Here is a 17212-nt window from a genome sequence, read left to right as displayed (position 1 = left end):
CAAATTAATTTACATTTATTGACAAAGTATAGAGTACATATAAAACTCTAAACTTATGTAACAGTAATCTATTTCATAAGTTGGAGTTACCTTCATTTTTTAAAAGTATTAAAGTAAAGAAAACATAAGATGTGTGAAAGTAATTAAGCTTACAAATTAATAATTATAGAAACATTACCAGTAAATCAATTAGTCCAGCACTATAATATATGCATCTATGAATTTGAAATTCAAATAAGTTACACATGTATACAAAATTCCATTTTTGTGATTCTACTAGAGATAAATATAAACAGTGATAAAAAAAAATATATTTCAAGACCAACATATTTTTGTAGTTGCATTTATTCCACTATCAAGGGAGATAACACTAGTAGCCAGATTAAAGTCTGAAACGGTCATTTTGGTCTGATCAAGTCTTGATCGACTTAATTTACCGCTAGAGAAATACGTTGAGACTTTTCAGATTTTAAGACACTGTTCAGATATGTTATGTCAAGTCTGTTCAGTCATGTCAAGTTAATCAAGATGGAAGGCTCTAGCGTTCAATCAAGTCTGTTAAGACTGTTTTGGACAAATTAAGACCAATCATAAAAAGTAACATTCAAAACTTTCAGATCGTGTTAAGATCCGTTTAGTGTTTTAGAATGATATTAGGAGTTACGCCCCTTTATGTGGATGATACATTGTATTATAAATGCTAGAATAAAAAATGTATATTATTTTGAATTATTAAACATAAAATCATTCGTTGGCTTTTTATTTCTTTTGGTCTTTGTTTAAGGTATAAGAGAATAAATTATATATTATACAGTTTTGTTAGCTTGTTTTGTTGTAGAAATAAATTATTCGCCAATAACTGTTTCTGATTTTTTTTTTTTTCTGGTGTTAATTTATGTATTTATCTACTTATTCTTTGAAAAAAGTAATTGCAAATTTTGGACGTAACACTAACAAAAGAGTGACAACAACATCTTATAAATTTCATACGTCCAAATCACGTTTCTGGATTTTACTTCATCTGGAACGATCAACGCAAAATACAAGTATTTTATATGTCAGATAATTTATATCGTTAATTTCGTTATCCTCATCAGGCCGCATCAGGGAACCATGATTCCGTTTGAACTAAGCTTCTGAAACTGCTCTAAGGCCGTGAAGTGAGAGTGTTAAAACTATAAATAACATACCATCGGAAAGAGAAGGATGTCGATAGGTTTTACAGAAAAGAGAATGATCGGCTATAACTATGAATAATAGAGAAAATGGAAAAAAATATAAAGAATGGAGAATTTATTAATAAGGTGCTTGAATATAAAGAATTGATAATAATAGACAAAAAGTATAAAGAAAAAACCCGGCCTACTAAACATTAAAGAATACAGAAATGAAGGACCCCCCTCCAGATCCTCATAGATTAAAACAATATAACCTAATTTTAAGTTCAGCATCGAGTTTATGTCTTAGTACATCTTTTTGTAAATGCGCTTATCCTTTCTTTCATTTGAATAAAAAACTTATTTGATATAAAATATGTATTTATTTGTTTTTTCAGATTGCACTATTATAAATAATTCTTCTTCGTCTTCTCCTTCTAAACTGTAAAAGTAACGTATGTATGCGTTAATATTCGGTCTATAAAGATTAAGTTCGATGGCACGTGCCAATTATCCAAAGGTAATAAAATCAACGATCCATAAAATAACGTGGCAATTACAATGGCTATTTCACAGTTATATCATACGTTCACCTGTCATGGTATCATACATGTACCTCCGTATGTGTAGTATAAGGTTCTTGAAATCATTTTTGATAGCTTCTTTCTATAAACACTATTGACGACATTGTTTAAACTACATGCTCATGTCACAAAACCGCAACTTTAGTATAGTTAAAAAGATAAACGATATTGAAAATGCATTTTTTTCTTTCAAAAATGTATGGTCGTATATTTGTAACTCTAGGTGTTTACCTAAAATGTATTGAATATGTAAAAGTTGAAATTTTTGTTCAAATATTTGCCAAAAGAAACATTTTCCGAAGAAGAAAAAAACAATCCATATAATAACGTTTTGTCCTTTAAATCTTTTTTTGGGGGTCGGTAGAAATACCGCAAAAGACCCCTTTAGTGCAAAGAACAAAAAATTGCACTAAGGACCAGATGGAATGATAAAAATGACACAAAGGACATTGCATATCTAAGTTAACGTTTTAGAAATAAATAATTTCAAGTTTTATAATCATATCTTAAGTAATTAGAAAGTTATTTAATGTTCTATCGACACGCGACACACTCAGTTGATTGTAATCTATAGAAATTTATGTTCGTTCAACCATGACCCGTTTTGAATACACTGGTATACTTATTAAAAATGTATATATTATGTTATTTTATGTTGTTCTTGTTTTTTATGGTATAGTTATTACTGCCGTATCTATTTTGCTTTTCTGTCTGCTATAGTTTTTACTTCTATGTAAAAGTGTATTTTCTACTTATTTTTGTTTCTTTTAATTTCGTTTGCTTGTTCCGTAAGTTCACTTTTTTAAGTTTTCTAGTAATATTTTATAAAGATATTTTAAAATAGTAAAAAAATGTATAGAGTTTGTTTACCAACACATACTGACATAGAAGATACACATGTTTCGCAAAGTATAACAGTTTATTACATTTTTGTTGAGCCTGCGACTTTTGTTGCAAAAGCGAGACATAGCGATCCACAAACCACAAATATTCACTTTGTGGTTAAAGTGTTTGAAACTCTAATAACTTTCTTAAACTATCCTGGATTTCTACTAAACTAGGACAGAAGCTTGTTTTTGATCATAAGATAGCTGAAAAAAAAAGAATTGTTTATCCGTATTTTTATTTATAACTGACTTTTTTGTTTTTCTGTAAGCTTATATGAATTCACTCTGTTTAATAAAAATCACATTTTTATGTCGGGGCCTTTTAATGATCGGACGACTATATGGCAATGTTTTTCTCGTTATTGAAGGCCGTATTGTTGCCTATAATTGCTTTTCTACCTCAGGCATAGATTACCTTAGCTGTATTTGGCAAATCCTTTAGGAATTTTGGTCCTCAATGCTCTTCAACTTCGTACTTTATTTGGCCTTTTTTTAACTTTTTTGGATTTGAGCGTCACTAATGAGTCTTTTGTAGACAAAACGCGCGTCTGGCGTATATACAAAATTTAGTCCTGGTATCTTTGATGAGTTTATTTGCTATAAGACGTCTATGACTATTTTCGACCTTGTCGTCTTATTTTTTAAATTACGTCATTGATGAGCTGATCACTACAACGTTTAAACAAAATATTCGTTCCCGTGAAAACTATAAGATTTGTTTAACTTTCAAATTTCATCGTGATCTCTTCTCAGGATATAACGGCTATCTGTATGTTGGTTTTACAGCTAATTTCCCAATGCATGTAAAGCGAGACTTTTGTTAGCTTGATTGCTTAGTTTGTATATTTTACAATTGTAATTGGGATAATATCCAATGAAATTTAAATATAATATATACAGATTAAAATGTGCCTCTACATTGTTTGAAGATGTCAATGTTATATACAAAGCTTGAATTCATGTTTATACCAACAGAGCAAGCAAGCCTAACAACATTTTACTCTACAAGCATTAGGAAAAAAGCTGTAAAGTCGACAAGATAACAGGTTAATGTATTCAAGTGATTTTCAGAATTTAAGATTTGTTGCAATTCTAAAGTACAAGGGTTAAATCAATCTTATCTTTGATGTGCCACATGGGCATCCCTATAAAAAAGACAGTCCATGCGTGGCCCATGACATTAGATATTATGCATGTCAGTGGATATTTTCTTTGTGAAGCTAGCACTAATAACCTATATTATTTACGTGTCTGAAATATTTTGAAAAGTGTAACTAAACTCTTGAACAGACCATTTATAAACGTCGTTTGTGTGAATTCGGGATTTACACGTATTAAAAACTCTTCACTTTTCGGCATTCGAGAAAACATATATTTAGCAAACACTATTGAGGAACACAAATAAAAAATAAATTTAATTTGTTAATATTTGCACTTCTTAAACCCAGCTGATATTTTTTTTTTATATGGGATATACACGACTTCCCAAATTTAATCTAATATTCACCTAATGTATGCTCAAAGTCAACTTATTTTAAAGAAGTTTTAAAAATAAAATGGTTAAATGCTCTTTTTTTTTACATAAAGCACAAATATATTTACATGTTTCATTATCAGATCAAAATATCTTAAATATCCCAGTCCAGAGATACCGTGTATATTCGGCTGAATATACATGTACCATATCGAGAATTTTACATTCATACTTGTTACGTAACGAGATATGTGCCCAGGTAAAAAGATCCAGCAGGTGGTGTATATTCTAAAGTGTTTAATCGTCTTCTATTATACATGCCGATGACGATGACATTTAGCTTGAGGGCCATTTTGTTTTCGCAAAGAAAAACAAAAATTAAACAATTTTATAGATATAATATTCTGTTGAAAAATCATTTTTAAAGGTGAACAGATAAGCATAACGTCTTCGCAATTTCTTGTTAACAGCCATGGACACAGATGTCAGAATGAATAAGAAAACACTAAATTCTTAAACAATATATTGTAAAATGGACACCAAACACATGTTGATAGAATAGTGTACTGATAGTATAAAAAAGAAGATGTGGTATGATTGGCAATGAAACAACTATCCACAAAAGACCAAAATGACACAGACATTAATAACTATATGTCACCGTACGGCTTTCAACAATGAGCAAAGCTCATACCGCATAGTGAGCTATAAAAGGCCCCGATAAGACAATGTAAAACAATTCAAACGAGAAAACTAACGGCCTTATTTATGTAAAAAAAATGAACGAAAAACAAATATGTAACACATAAACAAATGACAACCACTGAATTACAGGCTCCTGACTTGGGACAGGCACATACATAAATTATGTGGCGGGGTTAAACATGTTAGCGGGATTCCCACCCTCCACCTAACCTGGGACAGTGGAATAACAGTATAACATAAGAACGAACTATAAAAATCAGATGAAAAAGACTTAACTCATCAGATGGACAAAAATACAAGTGAACGCGGCCCGGTACTTATACATCCCGACACAAAAAGACACAATGAACAAATCTGAGAGTATTCGCAGTTATCTGACAGCTAGTTCAAAGTCACTAACTACTAATAAAAAAATCATGCAACTAAGACTAAACTATCAATCCGTACACATCCAACATCCATCTATCGTTTTCAGATATTTCTTTTCCGCCATTCATAAGTTTAATGTTTACTTTGACTTAATGCTATACATGTATAATGTGTGTTCAGAAATCGATTTATAAACTTTATGCTTAAAATAATAAACCCAAACAGACAATAAACAGGTGATTTGGTGACCATTTAGACTTCGTTTAGATAACTCACGTCTTCAAAATTAATAGTTTAAAATAAAATTTTGGGGATTTAAAATGTATATCCAAACCTATTCTATTACTTTCCTGTGAGCAAAGTCTTAAGAAAAATATATATTGGAACTGTAGGAGATCATAGTGGGTTGAACGACAACGATACACTCGCAACCAAACAACAAAAATCACATAAGGACGGCTAGTGGGCAACATAAGTGTTCACCAATAGATAGGTGTATACACAACATGCCAATTTCTAAATCATCCCTTATGTCTTTATCATTGTGAAGAATTTATCCCGGATAATAGAATACATCTACAAGTCATGTCTTTGATTTAACAGAACAAATGATAAAAGATTCAAAAATTTGTTGTTTGTAATTCATAGTTGACTAGTTCTATATTTACCAGTGACACGCGTCCTAATTTTTAAGAAAAGGGACAGAAAAAGTATTAAACAAAAATAACCGGTTTTTCAAAACTATATTTTTGAAAATTCACTGCATGATTTAAACAGCTTTAAAGTGTTTCATTTAAATCTATCTTTTTGCGTATACGAAAAATTGATAACAAGTTAAACTTCAGTGTTCATGACTTACGACTATTTTATATTCTTGTGAAATTGATAGATGAGCAGGTTTTCACAAATACCGAACAAAAAATATAGCGTAAACGTCAATTAATGGACAAGCAACACAACGAGAAAAATAAAATTTATATGAAATAAAGTAACAACATAAGTTTACGAATACGTACTTACATGTTGTAGGTGTATTTAATAAAAACAACATTTGAACTTATTATTAACATTTTTTTTTTCAATTGTAATTTTATGTGTATGTATATTTAATGTTACCCGATATGGAGTTCTTCTAAAAATAAAAATCACTTGAATGGATATTTCTGGTGTATACATGTATCACACGTGCTTTCTACATGTACAATATACGGAAATGACACGGCTGGGTATTGTAAAGTTACTGAAGGTAGATTAATGTCAGGTGCATATCCCCGGGCGAAGAATTTACTGGTTTGTCAAAACGGTCAGTTGTAATTTGTCAAATTGTAAAGGTTTGAATCGCGCCCAATTCTTCTTTCTTTTTTATAATATGAATTGCACCAATAAATGGAACTTTACACATTCCCCATTTCCATTTTCAATTTTATTAGTTGTGTCATATTTACCTCGAAACGATTTACTTATTTGCACGTACATGTTACATTAAAATACTGACTTCAACTGTTAAATAACTATAATTACTAAGATATGATTATAAAATTTGAAATTAAGTACTTTAAGAAAGTCTCCATTTTATGTTATGTTTATGTGTCAGTTCTATCATCCCATCAGGTCCTAAGTGCACTATTTTGTTCTAAGTGCACTAAGGAGACCCTTTACTTGTACCTGTCAATACCGGAAAGGACCTCCTCAATGCACTCAGAACAAACATCTGAAAACAAGTCTATAATATTTGCGCAATTAAATGGTTGTTTTATTGGCGCAAATGAATGCTGCAGTTTTTACAATAACGCATGTAAAATAAGAATTGGCGTAATTAAGTTGTTGCGCAAATTCATTCTTTTTCAGCGAAACTAGATATCCAGTGGCAGATTCAGAGGGGGCGTAGATGATGTACGCCCCTCTTCAATGATATCTCAATGTAAATGTAGTCCTGCTTTTTTTTTTATTTTACACTCTTTTCTGTCCTGCATTTCTTAGTTATTAATTTATCCTGACTTGTTTTTCATTAAGTCATCATGACTTTTCTATTTCGCAAGATGGCCATACTGCCTTTTTTCTCTTAACTCCCGTCATGCTTTATTTCAATTTTTATACGTCAGACAAACTTCTTCATGCATGTAACTTCATATTTCAAAATGGATACGAAATGTCTTAATTGATAAGTTCTACATTGCTTTTAAAACATCCATTGAAAGAATATTGTATAATAAGAAATCCTTGTCCGCTGTTTCGCCATTTTTCGTTCTTGTCATGAGACGATATTTCAGGGGTTTTGATTGTTAACCGGTTAACCGTTCGAACGACCGAATAACGAATACCAAAAACGCTAACCGGTTAACCGGACTTTTTTCAATTTTAATAGATTTGATATAAAGTAATGAAATCATTCAATAGTTATGTTTTCTTTAAAAAGTGTCGTCGTGGTAATTAATTTGATAGATCAATAGTCCAGTATATTGATTGCTATTGTTAATCCAAAAATATAAAATTAATTTGAACTTGTCTCTCAGCTTGGGGCCGGCGTTTTGCATTTGCGCCAATCTGCATTTCATTTGCGCCGATTTTTTCTTTCATTTGCGCCGATTTTTTTTTTCATTTGCACCGATTTTTTTTACAGGTAAATTACAGGTGAATAGATATTAGAAGAAGTGGTATGAGTGCCAATGAATGAACTTTCAATCCAAGTCATGTTCTTTTTCATTTATCATTATGGACCTCCTCAGTAAGCCACTTGTACAAATTTAATGAATTATCAATCATAACTTGTATATAACTGTTGTCCCCTGCTCACCACGGGTAGTGGATGAAGACCTACAAGATACATCTCCAGACTTTACATTGACTGTACCCGCTGTCTTTCGGACATCTACCGCATGGTTATGCTCGTTCTGTGTTTTGACAATAGAAGCCGTGGTGACTCTGGCTGTACACGATTTTATGGTACATTAGTAAAATGTGTTTCAGGACACTTGTCATCCGATATGTATGGCCCTCGATGATTAAAGAATTGACTCCTCGACTCGTTTCAGTGTGCAATATGTCTATCATGTTACTATGAAGTTTCAGAACAATATGAATCAAAATTAACATAAATGAACAGCATTTATAACCAGACTTTACCAATAGTATAGTACAGTACATAGTACATGTACAAGTATTAACTTACCTGTAAATCTAATTAGGAGCAAATATAAATCGGCGCAAATGAAAAAATGAAATCGGCGCAAATGAAAGAATGAATATTTTCAAAATCGGCGCAAATGTCATACGCCCCTTGGGGCAAGATCTTAAGAAAACATAATTAGTTTCATGTTTGTTTAACAGTAATTTTTAATTAGTAATACGATTAAATTTTACAATTTACTTTATTATTTCATTTTTGATCTATTATTAGTAATATAGTGTAGACCTACATCTTAAATGTGCAATCTCCGTCGTGCATGCTTTTGTTATCATACTTTAAACGAAAAGCTAACCCAAAAACTGTAAAAATAAAACCAACGTGAATGTAATCAATGTATACTTGATGGTACGAGTATCAGGATTCATCAATTTAAATTAAAACACTGCAGATTATTTTCGGAGACAACAAGAGAAAACAAAGAATCATCGATTTCAGACATATTCAATTCTACGAGATCAAGACGTGTTTTGTTTTTTATTTTACAATCTGAAGTTAGTACAAACGCCATAGTTAATACTGTGTATTTGATTATTAAAAGCCAATCTTCGACAGGAATCTTCATAGATGAGCCTTATAATACCAAAGGACAAACTTCAATTCATCGTATTATAAAAACGTAAATGTATGACTTGAATGGAAGGTAGTCAAATTGACAGTCATACCACATCTTCTTTTATCTATGTGTAGGGTACTATTGATAAGGCATTCGACTACCGGTTAACCGGTTAATCGGTCGAACGATTATACGAGTAACCGGTTAGGCAAAAGTGTACGATTTGACAACACTAATTTAAAACATCCATTGAAAGAATATTGTATAATAAGAAATCCTTGTCCGCTGTTGGAAGTTCTGTTTCGCCATTTTTCGTTCTTGTCATGAGACGATATTTCAGGGGTTTTGATTGTTAAACTAGTTAAATCAAATAACGAACATATTCCATCTCAACCTAAGAAAGAGTGGCTCATTTACATTTATCAATGATTATCGTTTATAAGATGTTGTACTTTCAATGCTATTTATAAACGCCGAGTAAAATTTCAAAAGTTTGGTATACAAATTTTAAATTATTGATCTTAAAAATATTCAGTAGACAATGGGACATATCAAACAATCATTATTCATCTATTATATTATAACAATTTTTATTCACAAAGGCTTACAATAATAAATGAAATCAATGTTTTGTTGTCAATGTTACAATTTATGTATTGTTCTCTGGTGACGAGTCTTTGAGTTCTGACGAAAATTATAGTGCTTTTCTATCTTTCCACAAAGTATATAAAAGTACCAAGCGTTTTTCTCAACTTTGACAACCTTCTTCTGTAACAGATGTTGGCAAAATTTTTCAACGGCAATGTTCAAAGCGCTTAGACAATTCCAGTGCACCGTTACGATTCAAATATGATGTAATGGTATAGAGAAACCTTGCAGCTGAGTAACTTTTGACAAAAACATGCTACATTTGAGAAAACATGGTTGTAAAAATTTTACATATATCTGCCGTCGCAATATTGGGATAGTCGTAATTCCCGTTACGGTTATCAGTTTAATACCAGTGCAGTTGAGAAATATGGTACATTTATTCAAATGCAGATATAAACCTTATCAATATTAAACCCAATCCCGCAAGCAGCTGTGGTCATCCTGTTGAGGATAGTATTCACTATTTCTTAAGTGCCCTTTTATCAACGAAGCAAGAGAAATATTGTTTTCAAAATTAGAAAGATCTACTATATCCATTTTGCTTTCATTGGCTGGTGACGGTGACCTTTCATTTCAACTATTGTATCTGTAATTATAGTGTATGTTTCTCTGAAAACTTGTATTTAGTTTTTAGAGAATAAAGTATCTATCTATCTATCTATTTCAGAAAAACAAAGATATTTTTGAGTCTGTACAATCATATATCAGAAATACACTAAGATTTAGAACATTCAATTAAAATTCGAAATTCCTACTTCCTATCTCTTCACTCTAGTTCAGTTTTAAATATTACTCTTATACGTTTTGTTTTTGAAACAAGGCTATTTTTTGTCAAAAGACAAGCACAATAACCCCAAAGCGAATTGCGAGAAGTGCATGGTTTCGTATTTCGTTAAAGAAAGAAAATACTAATAGTTTATGTAAAATAACGATTAACGACTCTCGTACGGTGTCGCGTTTATATCTTTTTAATGCATTGGTGCAATTGGATGCAAACAATAATGACCATAAAATATCAGGTTTGCGAGATCAGACAGTAACCTAACAACTAAACAATTGAAAACCTAGAGATCAATGTTTAACATTCGCCAGCAATGAGCAATTTTCATTAATAAAACATGATTTAATCGAATACTTTGCGAGTAAAGAAGAAGAGACTACCATAGATTTGTTATTAACTTGATGGGTACAAATCAGTATTCAGGAATTAACTTTTTTTTTGCATTACACCACATTACAACAGAAAATAGAATATACACGTAGGACCTTTAAGTATTTCTAATACATTGTTGTTTTTCTGTTCTATGTAGCTATCTTTCTGGCAAACACGGTTTTATAAATGCTGACAGGCACCGACCATTGAAAAACAATCGATCTGTTTAAAATAAGTAATGCAAATAATTGTTTTTTTTTATGGCAAATAAGAAAAAATACCGTTTGATTTAAAATTGTTTAAAATTATTTAGAATAGATTTATGAAAATAACGTATTTTCATGTGAAAAGGCTAGACTTTAATTTGTGCCGTAGTGAGTGGTTTTGTTTACAATTATTTCCCACGTATTTCCCTAGTGAAATCTGCAATAATTATTATATCATCATGTTGTTGGATTTTCACATTATAACAAAAATAAGAATATGACGGATGAATTTATAGTTAGCTGTTTAATGTCCAGTGGCAACTATTAGATGTATCATTAGGAGGACATGTACAATGTTATAATAACATTAGATATATGTTTCATTATAATACGTTATTCTAATTGGCTTCTCTGCAATCTTGCGTTATTCCTTAATCAATTTAAATACACAATAAAATGTATCATTCATGATGACACGAGGTCCCACAATAGAGTGCACAAGTAAATAAACACAACCGTCCTTTTGATGATCAAGTTAACAAATAATTCTAATAGCATAATAGTCCCCGTTAAATCAGAGCTCTACCGTTAAATAGTACTGTAATTGTTATTAATGTTATTATTTTATTTTTACGCTGTCTTAATTTGTAATTTAATATAGTTATTTTTAAAAGTATAATATAGTGTCTTGTAAGTCATTTTTGGGCAGGATATTGATTGGGTTAGAGTGAATGAATAATTTTTATTGCAATCAACTTAAAAAAACCTAAACTATGTGGACCGTATGTCATCGAATACATTTTACCTTATACAAGACAGCTGATTGGATAAATATGATAGGTTGTTACGCCTACATTGATACTGATGTCCAATCGAATACCAGCAGACACCTGTCAGTCAAAAACAAATTGCAAGCGTGGCCGATTTATTTGTTTATTCGATATTTGAAAAATAATTTAGATAGCCGCTATTCGTTTACTCTTTTTCAGGCGAATTTCAATAACTGTTTTTTTTTTTCTCACTTTCTTATCAAACAGAAAAGTATTTAAATATGAGCGTACAACCAGTAACGGAATACTACAAGCATTTTATATACCGTGTGTATAAAAAACATTATCAAATTATATTTGTAGATTGTAAAAGATTAAGAATATTTTTATATCTGTTCTAATTCATCTGAAATAAAATAAAACATATTTCTCTCTGCCTGAATGCAATCGTAAGCAAATTTTTTTTTACTTTTTTTTTTTGTCTATTTGCAAATGACGAAGAATTCTCCTTAAACTGAATTATTAAACAGACAGACTAACTTTAAAGGACAAAATACTAGCGTGTACTTCCATCCAAGGAAATGAATTTCTATAAAGTAACTAATCTAAGTGGCCATCGATGTGTAATATTTGACACTGGACATTATTTTTGAAGCAATGCAATACGTATAATGTATACTATCAATCAAAATTAAAGACTTTTGAATGTAACAATATGGTACAAATCCATTTGATTTATTGAATTTTTATATATTTTTTTTTTATCTAAATGAAAATGTTGTAAACTGCTCCCAGTTAATATAAATAAGAAGATGTGGTATGTGTGTCAATGAAACAACTCTCCATCATTCAAGTCACATGGTATAATTTAATAAGAGGTCAAAAGTACGACCTCAACGTTAACACGGAGCTTTGGCCCTCATCGAACAGCAAGCTATAACGGTCCCTAAAATGACTAGTGTATAACAATTAAAAATGAAAAAAACAAAAGTCTAATCTATAAATACGGTCATTTCGCTACGTTATTTTATAGCTTTTTGGTCAATTCCGAAATAGCATGTAAGCGTCTCACTGTTTTTCAAAATAAGTAGTAACACTGGTGCTTCAAAATATCTGATACGAAACAGAAATATAAACCGTACATTAGATTTTATCAATCGTGTCTTAACTAACGTTGTTTGGTATTTTTCTATGATATGATTTACTCTTGTATTTAATTCGTTCTAAAAAGAAAATGGCGAAAAAAAAATTCAAATGAGTTATCGACATCGGTCTTTATATGTATATAATGGTCAATATAAACTGTCAATTAAATTTTTAAAATATGCTAATATAATTGTTGCATTTATTAAAAAAAATATAAAAATAATGTTTTATTTGTAAATGTAATAATTTAACCCGGTTTAACCTTATACATCTTATATTAAAGATAAAACATAGAACTTCATTCATTATACGTCAAGTGACACGAATGCGTAATTATTTAGGTAGTTTATGCTCATCCGTTTCGGTTGACTGCTTAGATAATCCGTTTATTAAAATGTAAATAACGTTCACCAAGCATCTGTCATCTGTGTACAATTTTAAAATAAAAAGTAAATTATATACTTAAAATATACGTTTATTGACCAAATATAGATAAGAACTATTACTCTACATTAGAAACAAAAAATGTTTATAAGAACATCTTTGAGATATATTTAATACTGATCATTATATCTTTAGAGGCGGAATGCATACATACAGGACTACTTTATGTCAGACTGCAAAGTTTTTATGACAAATTTTCCGGTTACAACAATTAATCTTTTCTCATATAACCAATGAAATGTTAAAGATTCTATCGGAAATAAATGAATTGTTTTTAAAGTTTGCATACTTTATTTAATTAAATAGATATACAGTCATATTAAAAGATCACAAAAGAATATCATCCAAGATATAGAGATTATATTCATAAAGGGGGAGTAACCCCTGATAAAAACAGATAAAGTGTCGCCCGTTTTATTCAAAATATTTAAAATCTTAACACAACTGAACACGATCTTACTACAACTAAACAAGTTGTTCACCTTTGGTCTTATTTAATCTGAACGTGATCTAATCAAGTCTTATTTGGATGCTAGACGAATCTGTCTTATTTATCTTGACACGACTGATCTGACTGAACACAATATATCTTAACCGAGTCTGAGTGTCTAAACAGGTCTTAACGTTTTTCTCTAGCGGTAAATTAAGTCGATTAAGACTTGATCAGACCAAAATGACCGTTTCAGACTTAAATCTGGCTACTAGTGTAATCCGTGCTTAAAAAAGGATAACTATTAACCATTAACATTGGTTCTATGTCTTTCTTTTCTGTACATCTTTAGACACAAAGAATAACAGCTTTGAAATGATTCAATTTTGCAAAACTGAAATGAACAATAGTATGTGTAAAATTCATGTGAATTTGTTTTCATATTGCAAAACTTTAACTCAATAAATTTAAATTTCTCTTATGAACTCATGGTTTAATTCAGATAAAATGAAACATAAATTTCACAGGAGTTTTGATTCATGTTTATTTCATGTGAATTTAATGTGAAATTTTTCACGTGAATTTCACGTGAAAATATAAATTTTTAAATTAAATTGAGATTCCCAGGGAATATATGATACATATAATACAAGGTATGAGATGTTGACAAAATTATTGATTTTCAGTTAATTTTTTATAACTTAGACACCATTTATATTATTTCACGTGAAATTCATGTGAAATTTTTACGTGAAATTCATGTGAAATAATTTCACATGAAATTCACGTGAAAATTTAATGTGAATTTCACGTGAAATCTCTTCACGTGAAATTAACGTGAAAAGTTAACGTGAATTTCACGTGAAATCGCTTCACGTGAAATTCATGTGAAATTCACGTGAAATTAACATGAAATTCATGTGAAATTCACGTGAAATGAGATTCACGTGAAATTCACGTGAGCAAAATTTGGCTGTGTATGCGGTATGGGCTTTGCTCATTGTTGAAGTCCGTACGATGACCTATAGTTGTTAATGTCTGTGTCATTTTGGTCTTTTGTGGATAGTTGTCTCATTGGCAATCATACCACATCTTCTTTTGTGTATTGATTCCCAATAATTCTCTTCTTTTATTTTTGTATTCAACTTTGTTAGAAAAACAAAAATACCTTACAAGATTGCAAGAAATGTTGACTAGTATACTGGTGTTGAAAAAGAGTGGCCAAAGTCACCAAAGAGACATTCAAACTCATAAATCGAATATAAACTGACAACGCCATGGCCAGAAAGGAAACTAGACAAAACGAACAATATTATCAAACTCCGGACAGTGATCGTTTCCGTTCCGGAACTATTTTCCTTTACTCCATTAGTGTAGAGTAGTATGCGGACCCGTATTCGGATCGGAACTGGAACTGCCGGGGAGTTTGCAATATTATAGGCTTAGCATACAAAATACAACATAGAACAAATACGGACCTAGTAACACGACCCCAACCTAAAACTGGGAGTGATCTCCGGTGCTCCAAAACGGTAAGCAGATTCTACTCCATATGCGGCACCCGTCATGTGGTGCTAAACGGATCATGTTATTAAAATAACTTCAGTTACCAAGATCCCAATTGTGCGGAGGTAGAAATAAGTAAAATCATTTTCTGCTACATGTAGTTTCTCCTTGTGAAAGTTGTTTTCAAGAATTACAACCACTAGGTTGATCTGCATGGTTTTGTTGTATGTGTGTGTTATAAAATTTATAACACACACATTAATAGTAAGGTTTGTCTTGGTACATGTAGTTATTGTACTGTTAACACATGTTAGATACGTCTTTGGTATGCTTTCATTTCCACATTAAGTTGTGATATGTACCAATCTATAGGAGACATCTCGTTTTATTTGTTAATACGCATCTGTGTAACAACTCTTGCATCAATTGAAACAGCTAACACTATTTTTCACAAATCTGAACCATATACCGAGATCTGGATGAGAATGAATAAATACATGAAATAGAGAACAATTAATGGACCTATAAAAAAAAAAGAAAATATTTGGATGTTAAAATATAAAAAAAAAAACAAAGAATAACCACGATAACAGTGTGGTAAAATATAAAGAAAAGAGAATAATGTCGTCCGAAAATGTAAAGAATAAAGAAAAATGTCACAAAAATTAAAGAATATAGGAATGGAGGAACAGCAAACCCGCCATACAACAAATTATGTATCATTTATAAATCCATGTGCATAAAAGTCCGTAATATAAAAACAAATATAGATTTCACAACGTGTTTAATAATTTTTATGTGCATCTCTGTCACAACGTAACAAAAACAAAATATAATTCTTATAAATTTTAAAAGTTTGGAATAACAGAGTACACCAAGTATAATTTAACCTTCGATAAGTTTGAAGTGTGATTGTCTCAGTTAACTAAGTCGTCCAAACTTTTCGTCACATTTATCACGTTTCAAATGTCTGCATTGCTTTTCGAAATCAGACATACCCGTGTGTATTCAACCTGTTTTCTTTAATGATATCACGTATAATATACACCACTTTTGGACTTGTCTTTAGGTTTTTTTACTATGGCTTCTCATGTGATTATTTAGTGAAACAGCTGAACGAAATGTATCTTCACATTTGCTACATGTAAATGGATTATCACCTGTATGTATTCGTCTATGATTCTGTAACGATCTATTAGAGCTAAATATTGTGTCACATATGTCACATGTGACTTTGTTTTCAACAGTATGCGTTTTCAAATGTTTTTGTAATCCGTCTTGTCGAAAGAATGATTTATTGCAAACACCGCAATTATATGGTTTTATGCCATCATGTTGACTCTTCATATGTGCTCGCATATTGGTGTTTGTATTAAAACCCGTGTTACAAACAACACATTCATATAAACGTGTTTCACCAGTGTGTGTTCTCCTGTGGGTATCTAAAGTATCACTGTTACCAAATATTTTACCACATATGTTACAATCATGGAGTTGGTCACCAGTATGTATTTTCATGTGTCCATACAGTTTCGCATTACTGGTAAAACATTTGCCACATACGTTACATATGTTTGATTTCTCACGTGCACCTTTGTGTATTTGCATGTGCTTTTGAAGGTATTGTTTAGTGGCAAAACATTTTTTGCATACATTACACTCGAACAATTTTTCATCCGAATGTGTTATTGCGTGTCTTTTTAGGTCCCTACTCTTAGAAAATTCTCTACCACAAATGTTGCATTTATATGGTTTTTCACTAGTATGTATTTTCATGTGCTTCTTTAAGTCATTCTTTTCCCTAATTTTTATTCCACACATGCTGCATGTGTGAGGTTTTTCATCGGAATGGGTTCTCAAATGTACTTTTAAGTTTCCATAGTGTCTGAATTGTTTTCCACATAGATCACATTCATGAGGTTTATCCCCGGTATGTATAGCCATGTGTGAATTGAGATGATATTTACGCCTGAATGTTTTTTCACATAAA

Source organism: Mytilus galloprovincialis, chromosome 5 (genome assembly GCF_965363235.1).
Source record: "Mytilus galloprovincialis chromosome 5, xbMytGall1.hap1.1, whole genome shotgun sequence".
Lineage (NCBI taxonomy): Eukaryota > Metazoa > Mollusca > Bivalvia > Mytilida > Mytilidae > Mytilus > Mytilus galloprovincialis.
Note: the sequence above shows the minus strand (reverse complement) of the source record.